At 38.7% G+C, this 25,555-nt stretch overlaps 1 protein-coding gene across 1 annotated transcript in view; it reads right to left on the bottom strand.

Moving 5' to 3' along the window:
• The window catches only part of LOC108707447 (interleukin-1 receptor accessory protein-like 1), a 745,402-nt gene extending 726,949 nt beyond the window's left edge, over nucleotides 1–18,453 (bottom strand). The window contains exon 1 of the mRNA XM_041581751.1: nucleotides 17,380–18,453. The gene's annotated coding sequence lies outside the window, so the exon portion shown is untranslated. The remainder of the gene's footprint in view (nucleotides 1–17,379) is intronic.
• Nucleotides 18,454–25,555: the final 7,102 nt, after the last annotated feature.

Here is a 25,555-nt window from a genome sequence, read left to right on the forward strand (position 1 = left end):
CTACATTTTTCTCAAAGTCACGCAATCTTGACTAACTACTATTTCATCCAAAGGCTAAGCATGGATTTAATCTACTCGCTGCAACATATAGAAACGAATGAAGCTTAGGGTTTACATGTCAACGTGACAAGCAGAAAAATCACCCGCAGCTCATATAACAAACACTTAACTGATGGAAGCCATGCCACAGTTATTGAAACGGTATGGTAAGCAGAGCAGAGGAACTGATGGCTGAAGCAATACTGTGCTAGGGGGAATAAAGGATGAAGAAGAGGACCAGAAAGAAGTGCTGGCAGCAAGGAAAGGGAAGAGATGAGCCTGAATTGGTACAGATACTGGAAAGAGAAAAGCTAAAAAAGAGACTAGGGTGGGAGCAAGTCTGACATGATGGATTGGCAAGTAAAATTGAAAGAAAGTATTTCATGTTCTATACAATGTAGAAAGTTTATTTTGCCATGCTAGCCATGGTTAGAATACTTGGAATGCTGGAGAATGGTTGTAGAAAGACTGACAAAGCAGCTTCAGCAATTGTTGTTGGCATTCTGGGTAATTAAGAGGATTTTATTTTTGAAAACATGATTGTATTACATGTGAATATCATCATATATTCACATTGTAGTTGATTTATATTAAATATATATTATTTAACAAAAATGTATAGCAGCTTCTATTCGTATAAGGCATTATACAAATAATCATCAAATTCTATCAATAAAAATATGATGACTGGTCTTCATCTTAATTAGTATTTAAGAGCAGATATATGAAAATGTGAGATTAGAGCTCACCACTAGTGATGGGCGAATCTGGGCGTAACATTGACGAAAGACCAAAAAAATTTCGAAACGAAACAACTCGCAGGTGGCAAAATGTTGAAATTCGCTGAAAATCCATGCCTGGCGAATAAATTTGCCCATCACTACTCACCACAGAAAAATTCACTAATTCTCTATGCATTCCTTGGGAATTTATTTATGTAAGAAAATAAATAGAAAATGAGTGAGTTTTTCTGTGGTAAATTCTTATCTGACATTTTGATAAAATTGCCCCCTAGCCTGAGGAGATAAGAATAAGAAAAAGTCATACAGGCATTGGATTTGTTATCCAGAAAGCTCCAAATTACAGGAAGGCACTCTTCCATTGACTTGGTTTTAATCAAATAATTTTCCCAGTGATAATAAAAATAGTACCTTATACTTGATCCCATCTAAGTAAAGTAAGTAAACTATTGTGTTTAATTATTAGTTATATGATTTTTATTAGTAGATTTAAGATATGGAGATCCAGATTATGGAAAGATTCCTTATCAAGAAAACCCCACGCCCTGAGCATTCTGGATAACAGGTCCCATACCAGTTTACTTTCCTATACCCTCCACATCTGTTTTTTTGAACAATTCATTAGGCTGCAAACTTGTTGCAACATTGGAAAATGCATGGGCCATAGCTACAATGAAAAGTGACTACAAGTTTTCAAGCATAAAAACATGTTTTACAATATAGGTATAGGATCCCTTATCCGGAAACCCGATATCCAGAAATCTCCATTTTATCCAAATAATCCAAGTTTTTAAAAATGATTTTTCTCTGTAATAATAAAACAGTAACTTGCACTTGATCCCAACTAAGATATAATTAATCCTTATTGGAAGCAAAACCAGCGTATTGGGTTTATTTAATGTTTAAATACATTTCTAGTAGACTTAAGACATGAAGACCCAAACTACGCAAAGATCCGTTATCCAGAAAACCCCAGGTCCCGAGCATTCTGGATAACAGGTCCCATACCTGTACAACAAATTCATTAAACTGAATTCATTGATTTCACATAATAGTGTCTCATTAAATGTTGTGTTCTGTGGCATTCAAGTCTGATACTTACATAGAAAAGAAGGGATTAATCAATGCACTTTGCCTGGTCCAGTATTATTGGCAATTTAATATCAGTGCAAGTGAATATATATTAAAGAAAACAGGGGTTATTATTTACAAGGTTATGATCATAAAATTGCCAAGCCATCATTCTGCTTTAAGGTAATGTCAATATGGTGGTCCTAACAAACCTGGTGTCATATTTTTCATAGGCTGCACCACCCCCGCATTCATGCCTGTTTGACTCATGTTCATTAACCATAGCAATAGTACAACCATTTCAATTAGTACAATACAGGTAGAGGATCCATTATCCGGAAACCACCAGAAGGCCATCTCCCATAAACTCCATTTTATCCAAATAATCCAAATTTTTCAAAATCATTTATTTTCGCTATAATAATAAAACAGTACGTTGTACTTGATCCAAACTTATATATAATTAATCCTTATTGGAAGCAAAACCAGCCAACTCAGTTTATATATCGGGGTTATTTATCAAAGGTCAACTTTGTGTGGTTTGTCAGGTTTTTTCTACCTCGAAATAAACTCACAACTCGGATATTTGCTTATTTATGAAAAAAACCCGAATGTAAAAAACTCTATTGAATGAAATCTGGGGGGAAAACTCGAATAATCAAATTGAAAAAACCCATTTACTTCTTCATGACCTCGAAAGGTTTTAGCTGGAGTGTTTTCAGATTCAGGCTTTTAGCAGCTTCAGGGCATAAAAAATCTCGAAAGATTTGAGGGTTTTTTTATCATGAAAAATTTGAGTTTTTAGTGAAAGTACTCTTGAAAAACTACATTTTTTGTCGACCCTTAATAAATAACCCCCTTAATGTTTACATGATATTCTGGTAGGGTTAAGGCTTAAGGTATGAAGATCCAAATTATGGAAAGGTCCGTTATTCAGGAAAACCCCAGGTCCCGAGCATTCTGGATAACAGGTCCCATATCTGTACCAACAATGAATGGAATGGTGATATATAGCTACAGTATATATATTTTTTTAATTGATTATTTGCTTTTTTAATATAACAGCAACAGTGTAGGAACAAAATAACAATGTCCTTAATTCAAATAATTTTGGGTTCATCATATTTGGCACAAACTCAACCAAAAGCTACATTTTACATTTGAAATTGGACAGTTGACGAACCAGCTCTAAAAATGCTTTTTTTCTGTATAACCATAGAGGACTAAATGCGACCTCTGTGCATCTGACTTCTGATTGTCAAAGAGCTACAACTCACAGAATAGTGCACTCCCGTAGAGCAGTCCACTAAGGCAAGCACGGCTTTATTCAGATATACTTTACTGATGAAATAAAAGCACTGGGTAACGTCTGGAATCAAATTACTTATGAGAAAAGTGAATGCTGAATTTCTCAAGCTTAGATGTAGGATTCACTTATGCAGTTTCTCTATTATGTAGGTTTAACCTGGCTTGACCCAGGAATATCCAATCCTCAGACACTTCTGAAATGTGAAACGTAAAAAGTATTCATAAAACTGTATATTCTCTAGCGTTGTTTAGAGTTTCAACTCTGTCCTGTTGTTCCTTAACCTGCAACATTACTGTATCCAACCATATATTCTATAGATAGCAAGAGCTTCTAGCTTTGAGGGCCTTAGTAGTGGTTGCATTTCTACTGAACTCAACAATTTGGGGATGGGGAAGGTCTCAAAAGCTTCACTAGGTATTTATTCCTAAACTTTTAATTGTTTGATTAATTTTAAGTGCAGTACCCTGTACTGGAAATTCTATGGGGCAGATTTATCAAGGGTCAAATTTCGAGTTTATGGGAGTTTCTAAAAACTCCCATTAACTCCCATAAACTCGAAATTAAAAAAAAAAGACCAATAAAAATTTATTTAAAAAAAATGATTTTTCAAAATTGTGTGAATAGGATTGAGCTGCAAATTCTAATCGAATTTGAACCAAATTTGAATCAAATTCAATTAAAGTTTTTTCACCAAAAATATTTAAAAGAATTTTTTTTCAAAAGTCCACCAAATGACTCAAAATTAATTGTAGGAGGTCCCTCATAGGCTAAAACACAAATTCATCAAGTTTTAGATGGTGGATAGTCAAATTTGAATTCTTAAGGGGACAGTACGGGGCAGATTTATCAAGGGTCGAATTGAAAAATCACATTTTTAAACTCCAATTTCAAGCTTATTTTAGTGTACTTCGAATAGGAAATAGTTCAAATTTGCATATCGAAATTTATCATGTTCTGTCTCTTTAAAAATTCGACTTTGACCATTCGCCATCTAAAACCTGCTGAATTGCTGTTTTAGCCTATGGGGGACCTCCTAGAACCTATTTGGAGTCAATTGGTGGACTCTGAAAAATCCAATTTTTTTGGGGAAAAACTTCAAATCGAATTCGATCGAATGCACTATTCCTTCGATTCATACGATTCTAATTCGGCCGAATATGGACCTATTCGATTGAATACGGACCTATTCAACCAAAAAAGAACTTCAACTTAATTTCGGTTGGTCTTTTTGAATTCAAACACCGCTCCTTTTTGGTGCCGCACCAAGATGGCAGTGCCCATAGGCACCACGTGGACTGCGCCAGCACAGTGATGCTGCCAGATGCGTGATGTCATCACGTTGCGTCTGCCGCCAAAATTCTAAATAAAAGGACGCCAAGGTCACGGGTTCAATGCCCGATTAAAGGATTTGTTTGCCGCATTCCTGGGTGTTCCATAATTCATCTTGTATTGATTCCTGGACTTTTACCTTGCCTGGACCTTAACTTTGCTACTTATCTGCCTGCCTATTGAACTATTGCCTGAATATCGACGACAACTACTCCTGATCCCTAACTGTACTGCGAACTTGGACTTTTGCCTGAAGCTTCCTCCTTGGTCCGCACTCTTCCCACTGGGAGCTGATAGGCAGATCCAAATTATACAATTTACAGCAATCCAAATTCAGTTGTGTGTCTTTAGGCAAACACTGGTCCACTGAAGTTGCCAATCAAAGGGAGGAATTTGCAAAACTCTCATTTACCTATAGCAACCATTTTTAGAAATTCCGACTGGTGACCATATCGTACTATATCGTAATATACAAAATGACATCATTTTCAGGTACAAAATAAATTATTTAATTACAGCTCCAATTGTGCCACAAAGGGGTTAAGAAACCCAAATAACCTATCTACTATCTACACTGTTTCTCGTTGTATCCATCTGTCAAAGCTGGCACTGTTATCTGAATTACAACTCCTGTAGCAGACTTTGAGATTGTATCAATTTACTTCAGCTTCTGTCAGATTTCCTGCTTGACTATAAGGCAATGACATATAGGAAATAAATGTCCATGTTGAAAGAGGCTGCAGTATCATATAGAATCTCTCCAGAAAAGAAATATACACATTAACTTAATCAGAACTAAAATGAATTAGCCCAATCACCATGTGATGCACTGTGCAAGAGCAATGTATTTACAAATGGATGAAAATATAGTCTTTATATCAAGATAAAACAGAACTTGTCTAATATTCATACTTATATGTTTATATGTTAAGACCTTAAAGAGGTGGTTCAACTTTAAGTTAACTTTTAGTATGTAATGGAATGGCTAATCATTGGTTATTTTTCAACTGGTTTTCATTGTTTCTTTCTTATAGTTTTCAAATTATTTGCTTCTGATTCCTTTTAGCTTTTAAATGGGGATCGCTGACCCATCTAAAAAATCATGTGCTCTGTAAGGCTAACATAGGGCACATAGGACAAAGTTCTGGTGTCATACATGGTCCAAATTAACCAAAATCACGAATTTGATATCTAGAAGAGGGGGGGAAGGGGGTCACTGACCCTGTCATGTAGCAAAAAAAAAAAAATCAGTTGTGAGGATTTTGTTTTATTGTTAATAGTAATGGACGAATTTGTCCCATTTCGCTTTGCCGCAAAATTAGCAAATTTACCACAAAACAGTGAAACGCGCTGGTCAATGGGTGTCACAATAGTTTTGAAGTGCGTCAATTACGACGCCCGCAACAATTTTTATACGCGCGCCTACTTTGTCCAAAGGCATTGAAGTCAATGGGTGTCCGAATAATTTTGACACGTGGCAATTTTTTTTGATGCAGCGGATTTTTCGCTGGTGAATTTATTGGCTGGTGGTGAAACGCGGAAATTCGCCACCAATTTGCGCCTGGCCAATTTATTTGCCCATCACTAATTGTTACTTATATTTAAATGCCTATCTTAATTTTTTGCCCTCTCGTATTGATTTTCCATTCTGACTTCTAGTCTGCGACCTGATAACTTAGTAATCAAGCCCTACCAACCAGACAGCAGCTGACATTTGAAGTGTTCGAGATGCAGAGGAAAAATTGTAAATTTTTCAAATATCACAAAAAAATTGTCATATATTACTGGCATCTACATTATACTGAAAGTTGTTTTGATGGCAAAGTCACCCTTCAATTTTGAATACTTATGGAAATTGAATACAATTATTCTGCGTCATACTGCGACAATAGATTCTCACTTAGGCTCCAAACTGCACAATTCTAGTCTACCAAAAGCTGCATTTAAACATCAAGTCCTTAAAAAGACCAACATATGCAAGCTTGCAAGGCCATCTCCCATAGACTCCATTTTATCCAATTTTTTCTTTTTCTCTGTAATAATAAAACAGTATCTTGTACTTGATACCAACTAAGATATAATTAATACTTATTGGAGGCAAAAACAATACTTTTAATTAATACCATGAATTAAATGTTAAATGATTTTTTTAGTAAAATAAAGGTACGGAGATCCAAATTACAGAAAGACCCATACCCATTAGCCAGAGAACCCCAGGTCGCAAGCATTCTGGAGAACAGATCCCATACCTGCACTGTGATGACTATGTTGGGTATCTTAATTCCAGACTAAGGATATTTAACCAGCTGCCCTTCACTTTTCTTTAAACTACAAGAAGTGGAGTAACTAGTTTACCTGGTGCAACAGCAAAATTATATAGGGGCTAATACAACTTTGGGAACATAGGTTTGCTGCCCCCATTACACTGTTGATATAAGACTGAGAATGTTAAACCAAATACACGCAATGGATTAATGATGTGTATATGTAATCATAGCCTTGTTGGTAAATCATGCATTGCTTAATGTGGCTACTACTGTTACAGTGGCTGCTTCCTATTTTTACCCAGTATTATCAATTCATTCCACAGGTATGGGATCCATTATCCGGAAAACAGTTATCCAAAAAGCCCCGACTTACGGAAAAGCCGTCTCCCATAGACTCCGTTTTATCCTAAAATTTTTAAAAATGATTTCCTTATAATAATTTCTGTAATAACAAAACAGTACCTTGTACTTGATCAAAACTAAGATATAATTAATCCTTACTGGAAGCAGAACCAGCCTATTGGGATTTATTTATTTTCTAGTAGATGTATGGTACCAAGATCTAAATTACGAAATTACGAAAACCCCATGTCCTGAGCATTCTGGATAACAGGTCCCATAATTGTAACATACTTAAGTTTGGTTGAAAAAGTACCAAAGTCCTTCAAGTTCAACCCCTACAAATGAACCCCAGTGCACATATACACACACTCATCTATACACTCACATATATAAACTATATACTGTATACCAATATCTATACTAATAGCCTTTGTAATTATGCTTGTCCAAGAAACTATTCTATTTTACTTGAGCTTTAATTGAAAAAATGTGAAATGCTCTGTAACAGGTGGAGGAACACTAGTGGTTGGATATGCGCCATTCTCTAGCCAAGCATTTTTGATCATAATTTAAAAAACATACTCATTTGGGGAAAAAAAACTGTACCCAAAGCATGAGTGAACTTTTCCCATCAGAGTTAAATAAAAACCCTAATGCTTGCATTTTTTTGCCAATTAATTTAAAAGTATGTGCTTAATTAACACCTAGGGGCAGATTTCTCAAAATATGAGTTCAGAGCTCAATATTTAAAAACTCACCCAAGTTCTATTTATGCCTCTGGGATTTTTAGAATCATGTTTAGCAAATGGTGAGTTCTAACTTTCACCCACTGATAAATGCAATTTAAAAAAACCTATAGGAATAAATAGAACGTGGGTGAGTTTTTATTTATAAAGCTTTGAACTCACGTTTTGATCAATCTACCCCCTAAAGTTAATGTTTAATGACAAGTGGCAATACTGGAGGAGAAATTGTTTAATTCCTCCGGTTATCGTTAATGCTCTTGTATGGTATAATATAATATGTTATATGGATTATATAAGAGAAAGCCATTTATACTTTATCCACTTGGTTTTATTGTATAATTATTTGTATTTTCTGTTTCAGCTTTGAGGGATTAAGAGATTGTCTATTGAATGTCTCTATGTAAGGAAACAATAAATATCTGTGAAGTCTGAAATATCCTCATTTTTAGTTTGTTTCAATCATTCATGGTTAGGGAAAAAGGAAAGCATTTCGGTAGTTTGTGCTGGTGTTGCTATGCTGGGAGCTGGGAGTTGTTGTTCTGGAACAGCTGGTGTGCTGAATGTGACATATATGGATTCATTGGCTTGGTTTTCTCAGTGATTGATGACTGCTACACAAGGATGTTACCAGCTATTAAATAAGTCGGCTGGTGGGGAGGGCATTGAGTAATGATAAAAAAAAGCATGCTGCAGGGTAGCACTACAACCAGTATTCACCAATAGTAGGCATTATATAATTTTGCCCTGTTATAATGGAAGGTACAGCAACCTGGAGGTGGGCGACAGAATGAATGGGTGTCAAATGGCTTAAAATGCTGTTTGCTGTATTATCTGCCTGGAGGATCAAGAGGGCAACAACCATGCAACTACACATTAATTAGCTGATTTTCATTAATAAATCATTCACTGGGAGATAATAAGTAATAAATGTGTGTGCTCATAACCCATAATAGCCAATCAGCAGGTGGCATTTACTGACCATCTGATGATTGAAAGCATTGCTATGGGTTACTAGACCTACAAGTAATGAATAGTGATGGGCGAATATATTCGCCCGGCACAAATTCGCGCCAAATTCCTGCGATTCGCGCACGGCTAATAAATATGCGAAACTGCTGCAAAAATTCGCTGCTGTCACAAAATTTGCACCAGTGTCAAAAAACAGACACCACCGTTTCGCGGATTTCCCGTGAAATTCGCAAATTTTTCAGCAAAGCAAAACGCCCCAAATTAGTAATGACTTTTATTACCAGAGTTGGACTGGGCCAGTAGGAAACCAGGAAAAACCCTGTGTTCCCCAGCCCTCTTGGGCCCCGCAGAACCAGACCCACTCAGCACCAAAAACCCTGGTCTATGCACCTTTACCTGTTACTCGGCCTGATCAAGGTTGAAACAAGTTAAAGATAAGGTATACAGTGGGGCCAGAGGGAGGGTGCAGCTTTGGTGGGGGCTGTTTATTATTGCATTACCTATTTACTTGATTTGCTTGCTTGCACAAGTCCTATACATAGCACTTTACTTGCTTTCTTTAGCTTCTCTCATTGTGCCCTTGCAGATTAAGATAAATGTCTATACCGTCCTCTCAAACACAAGGGGATACAACATGGTGGCAAGTTCACGGCACGCAATGAAAAATTAATGGAACAATGCTGTCCAATTTGACCTTAATATTCTACAGTACGATAGTAAACGACCCCACCAATTTAAGTGTAAGTGCTCTAAAAAAAAGTTAAGAAATGTTATCCAATTTGTAAATCAACTGGAGTTTGTGCATCATGCTTACAATATTTATATTTGTGCTTGTTTCTATAGCTTTTGGACCATGAGATTGCTTCGCTAGCAAAAACTGCCCAGATCACCTATTTGGGTATCATTTTGACTAGCACTTCAGATTCCAGACAGATCAAATGGACCCAACTACTTTCATTATTTGCCACTGAGTTTGAACTCAGAGAAGGCGATCGAATACAATTTGAATTGGGCTGTACTAATACTGCAATGACATTTAGGAAAAATTGACCCAGCGAGAAATCATTGCTTATGGTGTGCCCCTGCAGCTTCCGTCTTTTTTAAGGTATGATCTGGCAAACTCATTAAAATGCAATTTTCCTAAGTATGTTCAGAGCCCCAGGTGAATTGGAGGAAGAAATAGCACATTGCAATGCAACACAATTCTCAGACTGGGGGATTAGGAGCAGACATTGCTTATTAATAACCCACAGTGCAGGGCAATCTGACTTGTAGATCATTATGGGGGTCTCCTGTAAACCTGCTCTAGTTCTTTTTCTACTTGTTTTACAAATGCAGCTTGCCATGGTCACTGCAGATAGTATCTTTCATTATCATGTTCAGCATGGGGGTATCAGACAAAGTGCTTTCTCAAGACATCCATCTTCCTATCTATTAGCTAATTATACCAAGCAGCAAGTAAAGCTAAACAAATGGGGTACTTTACATCTAACATCTGCCTCTGGTTTCCATCTTCTTGTTACTCATAGAGATATATGTGTGTATCTACTGGATCATCAAATGTGCAGCAAACAGTTCTCGTAAAGAACGTCAATTGCATTTATTTGCATAAACTATAAAAGTTGAATTAACTTAGGTTGGCATTCCCGTCGTTCACATGATCTGGTAAACATGGTCTTGTGTAGGGGCTGCCAAACTGTGAGAATGAACGATGAAATCAATGGGGCAAGGGTGGCTTTCCCTTGATACAAATAAGGGAATTTTGGGTTGTCTTCTTTATACTGTTCTAGACACTAGAGCACAATCACTGCTGAGACAAGAATTCCCTTTGACAACAAGTGCAATAAATAGGCCCAAGGATAGGTACTTGTATCCAAACGCGTCTTGCACTTCCATATAGATGCTCTAAATGCCACTGTGTCCTTCATGTCTCTTCTACAGATCATTGAGCCTTCGGGCTCAAGCAATCATTCAGGGTCAGACTGGCCCAGTGGGAAACTGGGAAAAACCCGGTGGGCTCCGACCCTCATGGGCCCCAGCCAGGCCAGACCCCCCTCTCCCGACATTCAGAGTTTACCAAGAAAAATCATTTTCGACGCCACGCAGGCGCCAACGCTAGGCACGCATGCGCAGATGGTGCCAAGAGCGTGGCCCCGAGAGCGAATGCGCCGGAACATCACAGTAGGGTGGTGGGAGGTCCAGAGGGGGCCCCGGACAGCAGTCCCGGTGGGCCCCGGGCCCTCCAGTCCCACACTGCAATAATTTATTAAAGACCTAAAACCTGCTAAACCTTTTGATTTTATTATATATATTTAAATGTTATGGGTGAAGAGACTTTAGCCTAAGTATGTTAGGGTGTAAAGTAAGGGTGTAAAAGTTAAAACCTTTTACGCAAATATTAAATAGTTGTAAAATTTAGTGTACAGGTATGAGATCCATGATCTGGAAACCCATTATTCAAAAAGCTCTGAATTACAAAAAGGCCATCTCCCCATAGGCTCAATTTTATCAAAATAATCCCCATTTTTAAAAATGTCCCTTTTCTCTGTAATAATAAAAGAGTAGCTTGTACTTGATCCAAACAGATATAATTAATCCTTATTGGAAGCAAAACCAGCCTATTGAGTTTATTTAATGTTTACATGATTTTCTAGTAAACTTAAGGTTAGAAGGTACGAATGACATTAAGATCTGTTATCTGGAAAACACCAGGTCCCGAGCATTCTGGATAACAGGTCCATTACCTGTATTAGATATTAAGAACAGTCTGAAAGTTATTACGGGACTTTCGGTTCCATGAGGAGTAAACTATTAAAAACAACAGTTTTATGAGAATGGTCAGTTACTGTATATGAGCTGGAAATGTCATTAATTGTGAAAAATTTCTGTTAATAGAGATGGGCAAATTTATCCCATTTAGCCGGAAAATTCGGGAAACACAAATTTTGGCGCCCACGTCAATTATGACGCCAGAGTTAAAGTCAATGTGTGTCCGAATAATGTTGACGCACGATGGTTTTGAAGCAAGCGACTTTTCCGGGGAGCATCCAAAATTTTTTGCCAAAACATGGTAATTCCCTGTGAATTATCACTGGCGAATTTATTCGCCCATCAATATTCTCCTGTTATTGTTACATAGAAAGGATAGCAAAGTGGTCACTACTATGATGCCCTTAGTATAAAGTTTAAGTGCCATAGTCCAAATGTTCTGGAATTAGAAGTCATCATGTACTAATATCTTATGTACTTTATATCTTAGTCCAGGTCATTCTGCCATGCTCTCAAGAAGTACAGGTATGGGATCTGTTATCTGTAAACCCATTATACAGAAAGCTGGAATTACAGGAGGAAGACTCCATCTTATCCAAATAATGCAAACCTTTAAAAACGATTAGCTTGTTTTCTGTAATAATACAGAGAATTATTACAATTGCATATTAAAAAGTTTCTTTTAATTGATCCAAACTAAGATATAATTAATCCTTATTGGAAGCAAAACCAGCTTATTGGGTGTAAACAAATTATGGAAATATCCATTTTCCAGAAAACCCCAGGTCCAGAGCATTCTGGATAACAGGTCCCATACCTGCACTTTTTTCAGAAATACAAGGACACTGACTAATTTTCTTCTTCTCAGGCATTTTCTTAATTTAGATTGTTACCATGGCCTTTAATGTGCCAGTAGGACCAGGGCAAATATCCTATTGTTGGGCTCAGCAACATCCCCAAGAATGTGTGGGAATACTACTCTTGAACAGATAACCTGAATATACCAAGGCAGACAATAAAAATCTGTTCTTAGCATAGTAGATGTGAATTGCATGTGTGGTGCCTTGGAGTGGATAAACCAGAATAACTAAATGGGGACTATACAATAAAGAAACATCTCCACTAATGTGAGAGCTATTTTATTAAAAAATATCCCATAGCAATATTTGTTCAAAAGGAAAGCCAAACAAATATAGAAAGCAATTAAGAGGATTATGTTGTAGAGCACATCCAGCTGATTAAAATGAGGGGCCATGTCATGCCATGTCTGGGCAATGCTTCAGTCAGAAGTTATACCAGGGCTGATGGTGGACCTTCTGTCTGGGTGGCACTGGGTAAATGCCCGTTTATGAAAATGACCTTGACTTTCAGCCATCTGGGATGCAGAGTAAGGCTCAACATAAATCATTGTCAAACAAAATTATACATAGGCCACAGCTGTAGAACAGTGTGTATTGCAGGACAAGATTCTGTAGGCTCCAGAAGTTCATGAACTACAACTTTCCATATCTACTGCCGGCCAAAGGGATGTTGTGAGTCATTCAATGGCAGCTGGAGATCTGTAGGATTGATTAATACAAATGAAAAAAAAAAATACTGATGCTTCAACTATCATTGTTTGGAACTCCCAAGTCTTGGCACTATGTAATATCACCTCTTCATTTAGGCCCAGCAGAAAATCACTCAACAACCAATCAGTCGTTAAATTTCATCAGTGTAGCACAATTGAAATAATAAAACAGTTGCTAAGGGATACTGTGCAATGGCAACTCTGCTGTAGGTTTATTAAAGCAGAAGGAAAGGCTTGCAGCACTTGGGGGTGCCAAATGTTAGGCACCCCCAAGTGACTGTATTGACTTACCTGAAACCCCGGGCCGGTGCTCCTATCAGCAGAAAACTGCACTGGCCCGGGGTTCTACCTGCGAGCACCAAAGAGCGATCCACTTCCATCTTCTTTTGTCTTCAAATTTCCTGCAAACGAATGAGCAGTTGAACGAAATAGCCGACTTTTTAGTTAAAGTTCGGCTTGTTCTACTGCGCATGCACAGCCGCGTGAAGAAGGAGGAAGACGGAAGAAGATCGCTTTGTGCTCACTGGGCCAGTGCAGTTTTCTGCTGATAGGAGCACCGGCCCGGGGTTTAAGGTAAGTAAATACATTCACTTGGGGGTGCCTAACATTTGGCATCCCCAAGTGCTGCAAGCCTTTCCTTCTGCTTTAAATAAACCTACATTCCCTGTTTGCATTATTATATTGATTAGAATGTTGTCCTTTATTTATATTCAGTTATGGGATCTATTATCTGGAAATCCGATATCCAGAAAGCTCTGCATTACAGAAATCCGCCTCCATTTTATCCAATTATTGCAAATTTTAAAAAATGGTTTCCTTTTCTCTCTGCAATAATAAAACAGTACCTTGTGCTTGATCCCAACTAAGACATAATTGAACCTTATTAGAAGAAAAACCGGCCTATTGGGTTTATTTAATTTTTTTTTTAATTTTATTTTTTTTTTTACATGATTTTCTAGAAGACTTAAGATATGAAATTATGGAAAGACCCATGATCCAGACAACCCCATGTCTCGAGCATTCTGAATAGCAGGTCCTTTACCTGTAGTAGCAGTGCATTTTTCAGGGATTATACATTATTCAAATCAGTCCCTGCCCCATGAGAGCTTACAATCTACAGCCCCTAATACATTCACACATATACATGCTGGCTTTTTAAACAAGGTACCGGGAAAACAACTCCCAATATTGATACAGTAATTGAAACACACCATTCTCTTCATGTAATGTGTACACTTCCCCTAGAAAATATACTGTGTATACAACAAAAACAGTAAAGAAAGAAGACAAAACTGAACTGCAACATTGTTCCGAGCAGAGGGCACAGACACTGCAGTGATAGTGTTATTGTGACCCCTGAAGGGTGGAATCAAGCTTACGCCTCAAGCAGTTCCAAGGAACCCATCACTGACACAACTAAACGAGGACTAACGAGGTGAGATTAAACATCGGGGATGTCCAACCTGCGGCCTATGGACTTCTCTTTGCAGGAAGGAATTCTGGGAGCTGCTGTTCAGCAACACCCTGGACTAAGAGGTTTTGCTATCCCTGTTAAACAGGTTTGCATTTATTTATTGTGATGCATTCCTTACTGTGTCTCTATATAAATAGATAGAGGGGCCTCAATTTCAGTTGACTTTGCTCTCCTTACAGGCACTTAAGCAATAAATATATCTATGAAGGATTTCAAGCAGAATCTTCCACATCACGGCTTGAGATATGAGCAACTCATTACCCAATACACCAGCCCCTCTCTCTTAAAAATGAATCACTTTGCACAAGCAAGAGAAACGTAACCTTATAAAACACAATTTTCCTAGGTATGTTCAGAGCCCCCAGGTGAATTGAGAGGAAGAAATAGCACATTGCAATGCAACACATTCTCAGACTGGGGGATTAGGAGCAGACATTGCTTATTAATAACACACAGTACAGGGCAATCTGACTTGTAGATCATTATGGGGGTCTGCTCTAGTTCTTTTTCTACTTGTTTTACAAATGCAGCTTGCCATGGTCACTGCAGATAGTATCTTTCATTATCATGTTTAGCATGGGGGTATCAGACAAAGTGCTTTCTCAAGACATCCATCTTCCTATCCAAAAGCTAATTATACCAAGCGGTAAGTAAAGCTAAACAAATGGGGTACTTTATGGCTGACATCTGCCTCTGGTTTCCTTCTCTGTGAGATATATGGGTGTATCTACTGGATCAAGAAATGTGCAGCAAACCGCTCATAAAGCACGTCTGTGGCATTACTTTGCATAAGGTAAAAAAGTTGACTTCAAGTGCCATAAATGTGCTCGTTGCCAAAATCCTATTGGGGTAACAGGAAAGGGTAGTGGTCCTTAACGTTTACTATAACATTAGATAATCGGGTTTCAGATTTTCTGATTGGATTGGCAAATTAAAAATAGGAAGTGTTTCAATTAAGTGGCTTTCTTTTTTTTTCTTTTTTCTTTTTTTTAAGATGACGTTTTGCCTGTGAAAAATGTAGTTTGTCCCAACGCCTCTGGATCTTCCAAACTTTGAATAATGGGCCACTTACATGCAGACATCTGCAAGAAAATAAATGAAGCTGCTGCAATCCATTAAGTGTTAAAAATGGAAGGGTTTTCGCATAATGAATCAGAGCCTGCCCTGGACATGACGCAAGGTGTGTATTGAAACAGATGGATGGAACCAAGTACCCCACTTTTGGAGTAGAGATGGCAGCTGGGGGTACTCTCTTTCATTCATTGCTGTGGTCTATCCAAGACTCTTTTTTTCCTTCTCTACCTCTGTAACCCAACTTTATTGTCTGCAACAACAACAAAAAAAAAATGGCATGAAAACACTGGCCTTAACACTGACCTTGACAAAGACTGAGTGAACTGATCTCCTCAATGAGACCATTGTTCCGACTTACACTTGCCAATAACAGTTTTTTATGGATGTGGCTAAAGTCGTGTGTAAACCAATGCAGCCTTTATGGGTGAACATTTGACCCATGTTAACTATACTGTGGGAAACCGGTGCTGCTTGTCAAATACATCGCAGAGAAATTAAGAATTGCAGCAAAATCTCATCTCAACAGATTTCCCTCCCACTCTCATTTTTTTAACTCCTCCTACACTCTCTCTCTCTCTCTCTATCTGTCAATTCATCTTTGGTCTCTTTCCTACGGTGGAATTTAAAAGTTAAAACCCCTCTATTAATAAAAAAAACACAAGCCTATTTAATTTGGATGGGTTCTTTGATCTCTGACTAGATACCCCATTCCTTGAAAACTCAAGGCAGCTCTTTCCTTCATGTTTACTCTTTCATAGCCATGGGTGAGTTTCCAGTGAGTTTCCAACTGCACTCAGCTTTCAGCACCAAGCTCCAGCTCAAAGTAATGTCCTTTCTGCTAAGTTTTTCTTTTGCATGACAGTCAAACTTTTATTATGTGTGTGGACAAGAAAGATGGACTCGTTCAGAACCTACTGCACTGCACACACTCACATAATGCCACATTATGGCAGACTGGCACGGGCGCTGCTATCTGCATTTAGAATCAGAAGGCTTTTGATAGGAGGAATGCATATTAATTGACAACATTGCTGTAGTGAGCCTGACAGATTAAAGATTCTGCTAAAGCTGATACAGCGAGCCAAGCACTGTGCTGTGCTATTTTTTCTTTCTTCCCTTCAACAGCTTGCAGCGATATAATTCTCCTGCAGAATCTGCAGAAATAATTGCACACCAATCCATAGCAATACCCTTAATAGCATTCAACCTTCCAGTTCGAGAATCAACTTCAGGCACCCAGCGTCAGGGTTAAAATCTCTCCATAAATTTCCATGTATTGCCATGCAGGCTGCTGCAGTTTCTGGGATCTATGCAGCAGCATACTACTGAATTACTGACTTACAGCAAACGCTTCATTCATTGTATTAAAGCTTTAATTGCAGCTTAGGGCTGTTACACGCTGGTCCATATACTCTATATAGTTCTTTGCAGGTTGCCGCACACACACAGAGGCAAAAAACATTAATGCTGAATACATTGCAATGTATAAAAGGGCATCTAAAATGTGGTGAACCGGTGAATATATATATATATATATATATATATATATATATATATATATATATATATATATATATATATATACACACATACTATGCAGACAATTGGTTTGTAATAATATGTAAGCAAGTTGCCAGTAGTTATGGCATCACTAACTGCTTAGAAATAAAATCATCTTACCCAGTAGGATCTTTCAGATTGTTCCAATGTGGGTATCAGTCAATGAGGTGATTGCCGCTCACTGGTCATCTCCCAGCAGATCCACTTTTTCACCCCCAGAAATATTTTATTTTATTTTATTTATTTTTTTAATTTCCTAGGCTGGCTGTCTAGTGCTAGCAATCAGTATGAAGATCCCCAGGAACAGGTGCCAAGTTCCCTAGCAAAGCTGATAATTCCATGTATCCTTAGAAAATCTGCTGCTGCTGCTTCCCAGCTCTCAAAGTACCCCCAGCTCTGTTCAGGGAAGAAGAAGATCCAATCCAGGTGTGAGGCAAAAAAACAACAAAACTGGCATGAAAAAAAAAATAGAAAAGGGCAGAGAAGTCTGTTATGAGCAGGACAGGGGGGAATTCTTCAGTGCGCCTGCAGTCTTTCACTGTAAAGCTCCACTATACATGCACCAGCTCCATATTCAAGATGCAGCCAGAGAAGGAGGAGGTGGAGGGGGGGACCGAAGAAAATCTCTGTGTATTTCACAAGTATCCTGCAATGAAGGATCCGATGGGGTTTTCCTTGCACTGTACCGCTATGTGAAAAAGAACTCCTGGGTCCTAACGCTCCCAAACGCTTGAAGGGGGGGTGGAAGCGATTAAAAATCAGTTGTCTGTTAGCTCCGAATGATGCTAATCTCCCATAAAGATGACAAGTGAGCAGCGCAGGAATAAAGGGGGAACTTGATGAACAGCCACGATCCCAGAAGAAGAAAATAAATCACAAGAGGGGGGGAAAAAAAGAAAAGGGGAAGAACAGGGTGGGGAGGTTGAAGCAAAGAAGCACAGATAGACAGCAAAAAAGAGGAGGGGGGGAGAAACTGCAATGCATAAATGAATCCAGTGTTTCAACAAGATCTCCTCATTTGATTGAATGCATTCTCTGGCTTGCTGCAACTGCAAGTCATAAAGAAGATACTATTACTGCCACCCAATGGATGTCTTAGTCGTAGCCAATCCACAAGCACACACACAGCTTTCCAACCTCCTCTATAGAAAGGCTGAATTAACCCAGCACAGGCTTATGTTACAGTAACAAGCTACTGGCCAAAATTGTAATGTGTGTGTGTCCCACTGTCCATCCATCTCCATACAGTGCAAACACCAATCTACTGTACATAGTGACTGCACTGCCATTGTGTTGCATGATGCAGCCAGGGATGTTGTTCTTCAGGCATGCACTGTCTATTAATTCATTTGATAGTTCAAATTTGTACTTTACTGTTGCCATGGGATCTTTTTTTTTTCTTTTGTTCCAACTGTCTGAACTGTGTGGGAACATTTCATCTTCATTGCTATCAATTCTCTCTCTCTCTCTCTCTCTCTCTCTCTCTCTCTCTCTCTCGCTTTCTCTGTCTCAAAAAAAAAAATCTGCTGCACAGAAAACAAATTGAATCTGAAGGTTTTATTTTTATTTATTTATTTATTTTTAATCCATAAAGATATAAAAGAAATGAGAGCCGCAAAGGTGCATTTAATTACGAATGTCATCAATTCAGGGAATGGACCTCATTTGTACAGAGTCAGCATTCAAAAATGAAAAAAAAAAACGAGTAAGCAGTGGTTGTGTTGAACTAATGGGGAATGTTTGTGTTGAGCTAACCGGGAAATGCATTTTATAAAGTGTTTTTATTACAAAGCAACGGGGATTGTGGATATATACAAATTAGCATTTGTGCCTCTTCCATAGGGTTGTCAAGCTGGGTGCTCTGCAACTGTTAAAAACAGTGACGGGCAAATAAATTCGTAGGCGCGAATTTGTGGCGAATACATTCGCAAAACTGCAGTAAAAATCCACCATCAAAAAATATCGGACGTGAGTTGGAAACATTGATCGCAAATTTTTCGGCGAATCGAAACAGGACAAATTCGTCCATCACTAGTTAAAAACTAGAATACCCATAATTCCACTTGGCTTTTTTTTTGGGAGGGAGAACTAGTAGCTGGAACTGTGTGGTGGATTTGTGGTACCCTGTTGCATAGTACTTTATATGGATACACATGGTATTTAGTGTTCGAGAATGCTGCACACAGAGACTGGGTATGTTCCTTGTATGGGGGTGGGGGTCAGGCATATGATATAAGCAGTAAATATATTGTATATGAGCCTAATGCATTTTGACATGCTAGCAAGTCACATCAGAATCTGTCAATGAGCCGGCAGCAGATGCTGTCACTTTCTCATCCACAGGAGGGAGACAATTACAGTTTTAGAACCCAGGATTCTATTCATGAACGTTTCATTCTGAGGTGGGTAACTCTCATTAAAGGGGTTGTTCACTAGTGATGGGTGAATTTCTCCCATTTCTCTTTGATGAAAAAATTGTGAATTTCCCGCAAAATTTGTGAAACAGCAAAAAATTCACAGAAAATCGTGAATTATGAAAGTTTCACACAAACATCGTGAAAAATCAGGTTTTTTTCATGAAAAAATTATGAAAATCTGACATTTCCACGAACAATCTTGAAAATCGGTAATTGAAGTCCGCGTCCAAGCTGTTAAGAGGCGTCCAAATAGCGTTGACGCGTGCCGATGTTGACGCGAGTGACTTGTCGGATGCACGTCCAAAAAATGTATGACGCCGCCAAATTTTTACAGGAGACTAGCGAATTTGGTCACCAGCAGTGAACACCGAAATTCGCCACAAATTCATACCAGGCAAATTTATTTTCCCATCACTATTGTTCACCTTTGAGTTAACATTAAGGGGCTGATTCACTAAGGGTCGAATATCGAGGGTTAATTAACCCTCGATATTCGACTAGGAATTAAAATCCTTCGACTTCGAATATCGAAGTCAAAGGATTTAGCGCAAATACTGCGATCGTACGATCGAAGGATTATTCCTTCGATCGACTTCGGTAGCTTTTAGCATTGACTTCGGTAGCTTTTAGCTGCCGAAGTAGGGGGTCAAAGTGTTTTTTAAAGAGACAGTACTTCGACTATCAAATGGTCGAATAGTCGAACGATTTTTAGTTCGAATAGTTTGATTTGTAGTCGAAGGTCGTATTAGCCCATTCGATGGTCGAAGTAGCCCAAAAAAAACTTCGAAATTCGAAGTTTTTTTTTACTTCGAATCCTTCACTCGAAGTTAGTGAATCGGCCCCTAAGTATGGTGTAGAGAGTAATTCTGAGACAATTTGCAATTGACTTTAGTTTTTTATTATTTGTGGGGTTTTTTTATTTTTTTTGGAGTTATTTAGCTTTTTATTCAGCTGCTCTCTACTTTGCAATTCCAGCAATCCGGTTGCTGGGGTCCAAAATACCCCAGCAACCATGCATTGATTGGAATAAGAGACTATAATATGAATAGGGGAGGGTCTGATTGGAAAGACGAGTAATGAAAAGTAGCAATAACAATAAATCCATAGTCGTACAGTGCATTTGTTTTTAGACGGTGTAATCTGGAAAGCTGGAAAGAGTCAGAAGAAGAAGGCAAAACATTAAAAATCTATAAAAAAAAAAAATAATGAAGACTAATTAAAATGCTGCTTAGAATCGGCCATGCTATAACATACCAACATTTACTTAAAGGTGAACCACATCTTTAAGGCACTTATGTGGATATATATATATATATATATATATAGTAAAGCACTGCGTATCTTGACAGCGCTATATAAATAAATGATGATGATATTGGGGTGTCAGGTAATGAAGGTTGTCCAGTGCAGCACTGACTGATAAGCAGTTCTTAGTTCATGCTTATTGTAAATATATTGGACTCATAGTTGAGGGGAACCTTAAAACAATATTTTCTGTGGGGCCCAGTAATATGAAGTTACTCCACTGGTTTTACATTTTAACGAAAGAGAGATGCCCCAGCCCACTCTTTGCCTGTTAGATAGACATCTATGTACCAATACTTTTACCCCCATAAGGAATAAAAGGCACTAGGTCTGGTCAGTAGCAGTAACCCATAGCATCCAAGAAAATGTATAATAATAATACTAATAATAATAATTCAGTGGTTGTAGGGATAGAACAAAGGGGCATGCACATTGGGCTTTAAAGGACCAGTAAGATCAAAAAAAAATTAAAAAAATTTGTTAGTATACCACGAAAAAAACCCACCAAAACTAATTAAGCTTTAAAATCGCAAAGCCTTTATTAAGAAATAACTTACCGAAACTCCGCTTGCGCTCCTATTCTGAAAAAGCGATCCATCGTGTGGCACTCGATTTCCCCTCTCTGTTTTCCGTATAGGAGATAGCCAGGGAGGAGAAATCAAGTGCCATACGATGGATCGTCGCCGCATTGCCTTTTCTGAAGAGGAGCGCAAGCAAAGTTTCGGTAAGTTGTTTCTTAAAAAAGATTTTCAAAAGATTCAAATTTTTTAATCTTGGGTGAATGGGATCAACCCGCAATCTCCAGTTGAAATCGAATTCGAAGCGAATTTGATTCGAGTTTTTTCTGTGAAAAACTTTCAGGAAGGCTGCAAACAACTCCAAATTGATCCCAGCACGTCCCCCCCCATAGGCTAAAACAGCAATTCGGCAGGTTTATGGTGGCGAATAGTCAAATTTGAATTCTTAGTACAAGTTCCAGTACAAGATACATTTCAAATCAGATCAGATCAAATTAGAATTTTCGAATTTTAACTATTCCTAGCCGAATTCCACTTAAAAAAATTAGAATTTTCACTTTGACCCTTGATAAATCTGCCCCTCAGGGCAATTAGTGATCACTATTATATTGCCATTTTATGTTTTATGTTGACAATGTTAATTTACTGTTCTCATTGCATTGTCTAATTGCTAATGTTAAAAAATAACTGCATATCTACCTATTGTATGGTTTATTGTATTTTACATTGGGTACCATACAGGGGCGATCCGTGGGCTGCTGCCGTCTGAGGCAGCAAACCAGCGTCGGAGCGGGTCAAAAGGGGCGGTATCGCTAGTGAAATTTGGCTCTTAAAGTTACAGGAGGCGGCTTTTTGCCGCCCCTTGTAACTGGCCATTCACTGCCGCCTGAGGCAAGGTGCTCACCTTGCCTCATGGCAGGAATGGAACTGGTACCGTAACCCCTGCTACTGCAGTTCTCGGGGAGTTATATGCCCACAGTACCTGGTTTTAGCCCTGGGTGGAGGCACTTAACTTCTCCAAACCCCACACATCTCCCACTTAGCGGAGGCTTGAGATCTATACTGTTCAATATTTGTATCAAGAAAGGGTTACATGTGCAACATTGCTTTGCCAGCAAGTAAACGTAAGTACAAGTGTATGGTTTAGGGCCCTTACACACGGGCGTTTTTACCTGCACTCCCCTGCGGCTGAGCGGAAGAAAGCGTAATGCAGGGGAGCCGCAGGGGAACGCAGGAGTAGACGCAGTCAATTATTTTAAAGGGGACTGTACTCACACAGACGCATGTAAGCACCAAACACAGGTTGGGAAGCAGAATGTTGCATTTCACCTGCGCTCGGCGAATTCATGCGTCTGTGTGAGTACAGCCACCTTCAAAATACTTGACTGTGTCTACTCCTGCGCTCCCCTGCGACTGAACAGAGGAAAGCGCAACGTAGGTGAGTGCAGGTAAAAACGCCCATGTGTAAGTGCCCTTAGCCAGCTTTCTTAAAGGAACAGTAGCATCAAAAAATGAAATTGTTTTAAAGTAATAAAAATATAATGAAGTGTAGCCCTGCACTGGTAAAACTGCTTGCTTCAGAAACACTACTATTGTTTATATAAATAAGCTGCTGTGTAGCAATGGGGGCAGCCATTCAAAGGAGAAAAGGCTCAAGCTACACAGCAGATAAACTCTGTAGAATATAATGATGTTATCTGTTATCCACTATTTAACCTGTGCCATTTAGCCTTTTTTCAATTTCCGCCATTGCTACACAGCAGCTTGTTTATATGAACTATAGTAGTGTTTCTGAAGCAAACACATCAGTTTTTCCAGTGCAGGGCAACACTACATGATATTTTCATATTCTGCTTGTTCTGATTTTTAAATTGTTAAAAGCAAAAAAAGATTGATTTTGAATGTTTTGTTTGTTACTGATTGTTGTATCCCCCAAACAAACAAAACTAGAAAAAGTAATGTTCCCGTCATATCTGTGCCCTTTACCTTTACACTGTGCTGTACTTATACTTGTATTTCTATGTTTTACTAGTATATCTTCACCCACAGTTTCTGAATCTTGTGGATGCATATTAAGCATGGCATTTCTTTGGCAGGTGTAGCAGTAACACAAAATAGAAACGGAAGTCAGGTTAAAGTCTGTTGGCAATGGTACTTAATGTAGGTTTATGACTGTAATTGGTTTCCTTCTCCTGTTGGACAGAGACTTGGCCATGTACCTCAGTAACCAGAACAATGGCTGCACAGTGTGACAGAGGTATATAAATGGGATCAATGTACAGAGCTTAACTTCCACACTCCCCAGGTTTTTATCAGCAGAAACGTTTCACTGGTCACAGCCTGTGTCAGGTTTATACTTTGTTTAAAATCTCCGCTGCATTTCATAATATCAACCCCCAGCCTGGATATTGATATAGAAGCAGCATTGTTGGGATTTATTTTTGCACATGACCCCCCGCTTTATTTTTATATTAGTCAAATTACAAAGAATTAGAGATCTAAGCTAGCCCATGAAGAATAATATCAGCTGTTCAGCTACGTACTGTAGGCTTTTTATTGTGTATCAGTATTCTGGGATCACTTGTGCAAAACAGAGATATGGCTCTGGAATCCGTGTTCTCGTGGCAGAATGTGTCTTAAACTGTGTTACAATCATGAACACAGTAATATGTTATGAATGTTGATACATATTTCTGACATATTTCTTTCTGGAGGTCAAAAAAGCCAGCAACAACCCCCCAGTATCACATCAAAAGTGTTGTGTTTCTACTAATATTAATTGTGGACAAAAGACATCCCTTTAAAGGAGACGGAAAGTAATTTACCACTTGGGGGTGCCAAATGTTAGCTTCGGCGCTTAGTGAATTTGCCCCATAGACTCCACTTTAAGCAGATAATTTAAAACATAAGTAAGCCTGAATAAGGGAGCACCACCCCTAAATCAAAGAGAAACAGAAAAATGGTGTGCAGGGTTATATGGATAAATAGTAGCACAAAAGAGAAAAAGATTAACCCTTAAAGTTGCACCACCCCATCTTTAAATCCGAGGACTCAAGGAACAATAAAACTTAACTTTTAATAAATAAATTAAAACCGTAAGTCCAGAGGTGCGTTTAAAATAAGGCTAGGGACAGGGAGGCAAAGAACCCGAATTCAAATGGGCAAAAAAGTACACAGCATACAGTGGGTGTTTGGGATGTCAAAGAGTAACCCACGAGCCTACAAATGTAAATACTGGTAAGTCACATACAATCATTTAACAGCCATAAGTCGGGGTAAACCTTGTATGATGGCTTTTAGGCCTTAAAATATCCACCACCCCTTCACCCTCAAGCACACCCTCCCATAGCCAAAGAGAGAGAAGCCAGTGTATTATGGCTGTATGTCGATTAACCCTGAATTAAATCAGGTAAATTAAATACATAAACTGCCAACCCTGGCATGCGAGTGCTGGTAGGCAGCAGAGTTTAGTTAATAAGCCATAGACTGAGATAGGGATTAACACAAAGCGCAATCAGGTCTGGTGCACCACCCCTTCACCCTCAAGCGCCCCCTCCCCTTTTCCAAAGTAAGCAACCAAAGTAGCCGTATTCAATTAGTTTTAGATTTAAATGGAGGTAAAGATTCTATCCCAGCTACAAAATCACCGTCGAGAACCCACCCCTTCACCCACAGAGCTTCCCACCCGTTTCTGCTGTGAAGCGGTAGCCCAAAGATAAACAACCAAAGTAGCCGTATTCAATTGGTTTTGGATTTAAATGGAGGTTAAGATTCTATCCCAGCCACAAAATCACAGTCGAGAACCCACCCCTTCACCCACAGAGCTTCCCACCCGTTTCTGCTGTGAAGCGGTAGCCCAAAGATTCTTTGTAGATTCAGCCCCCCTGCCTAACAATTCTAAAATGCGCCTGACGCGCGTTTCACCTGCATATCACAGGCTTTGTCAAAGGCCTTTGACAAAGCCTGTGATATGCAGGTGAAACGCGCGTCAGGCGCATTTTAGAATTGTTAGGCAGGGGGGCTGAATCTACAAAGAATCTTTGCGCTTTGTGTTAA

This window comes from Xenopus laevis, chromosome 2L (genome assembly GCF_017654675.1).
Source record: "Xenopus laevis strain J_2021 chromosome 2L, Xenopus_laevis_v10.1, whole genome shotgun sequence".
Taxonomy (NCBI): Eukaryota; Metazoa; Chordata; class Amphibia; order Anura; family Pipidae; genus Xenopus; species Xenopus laevis.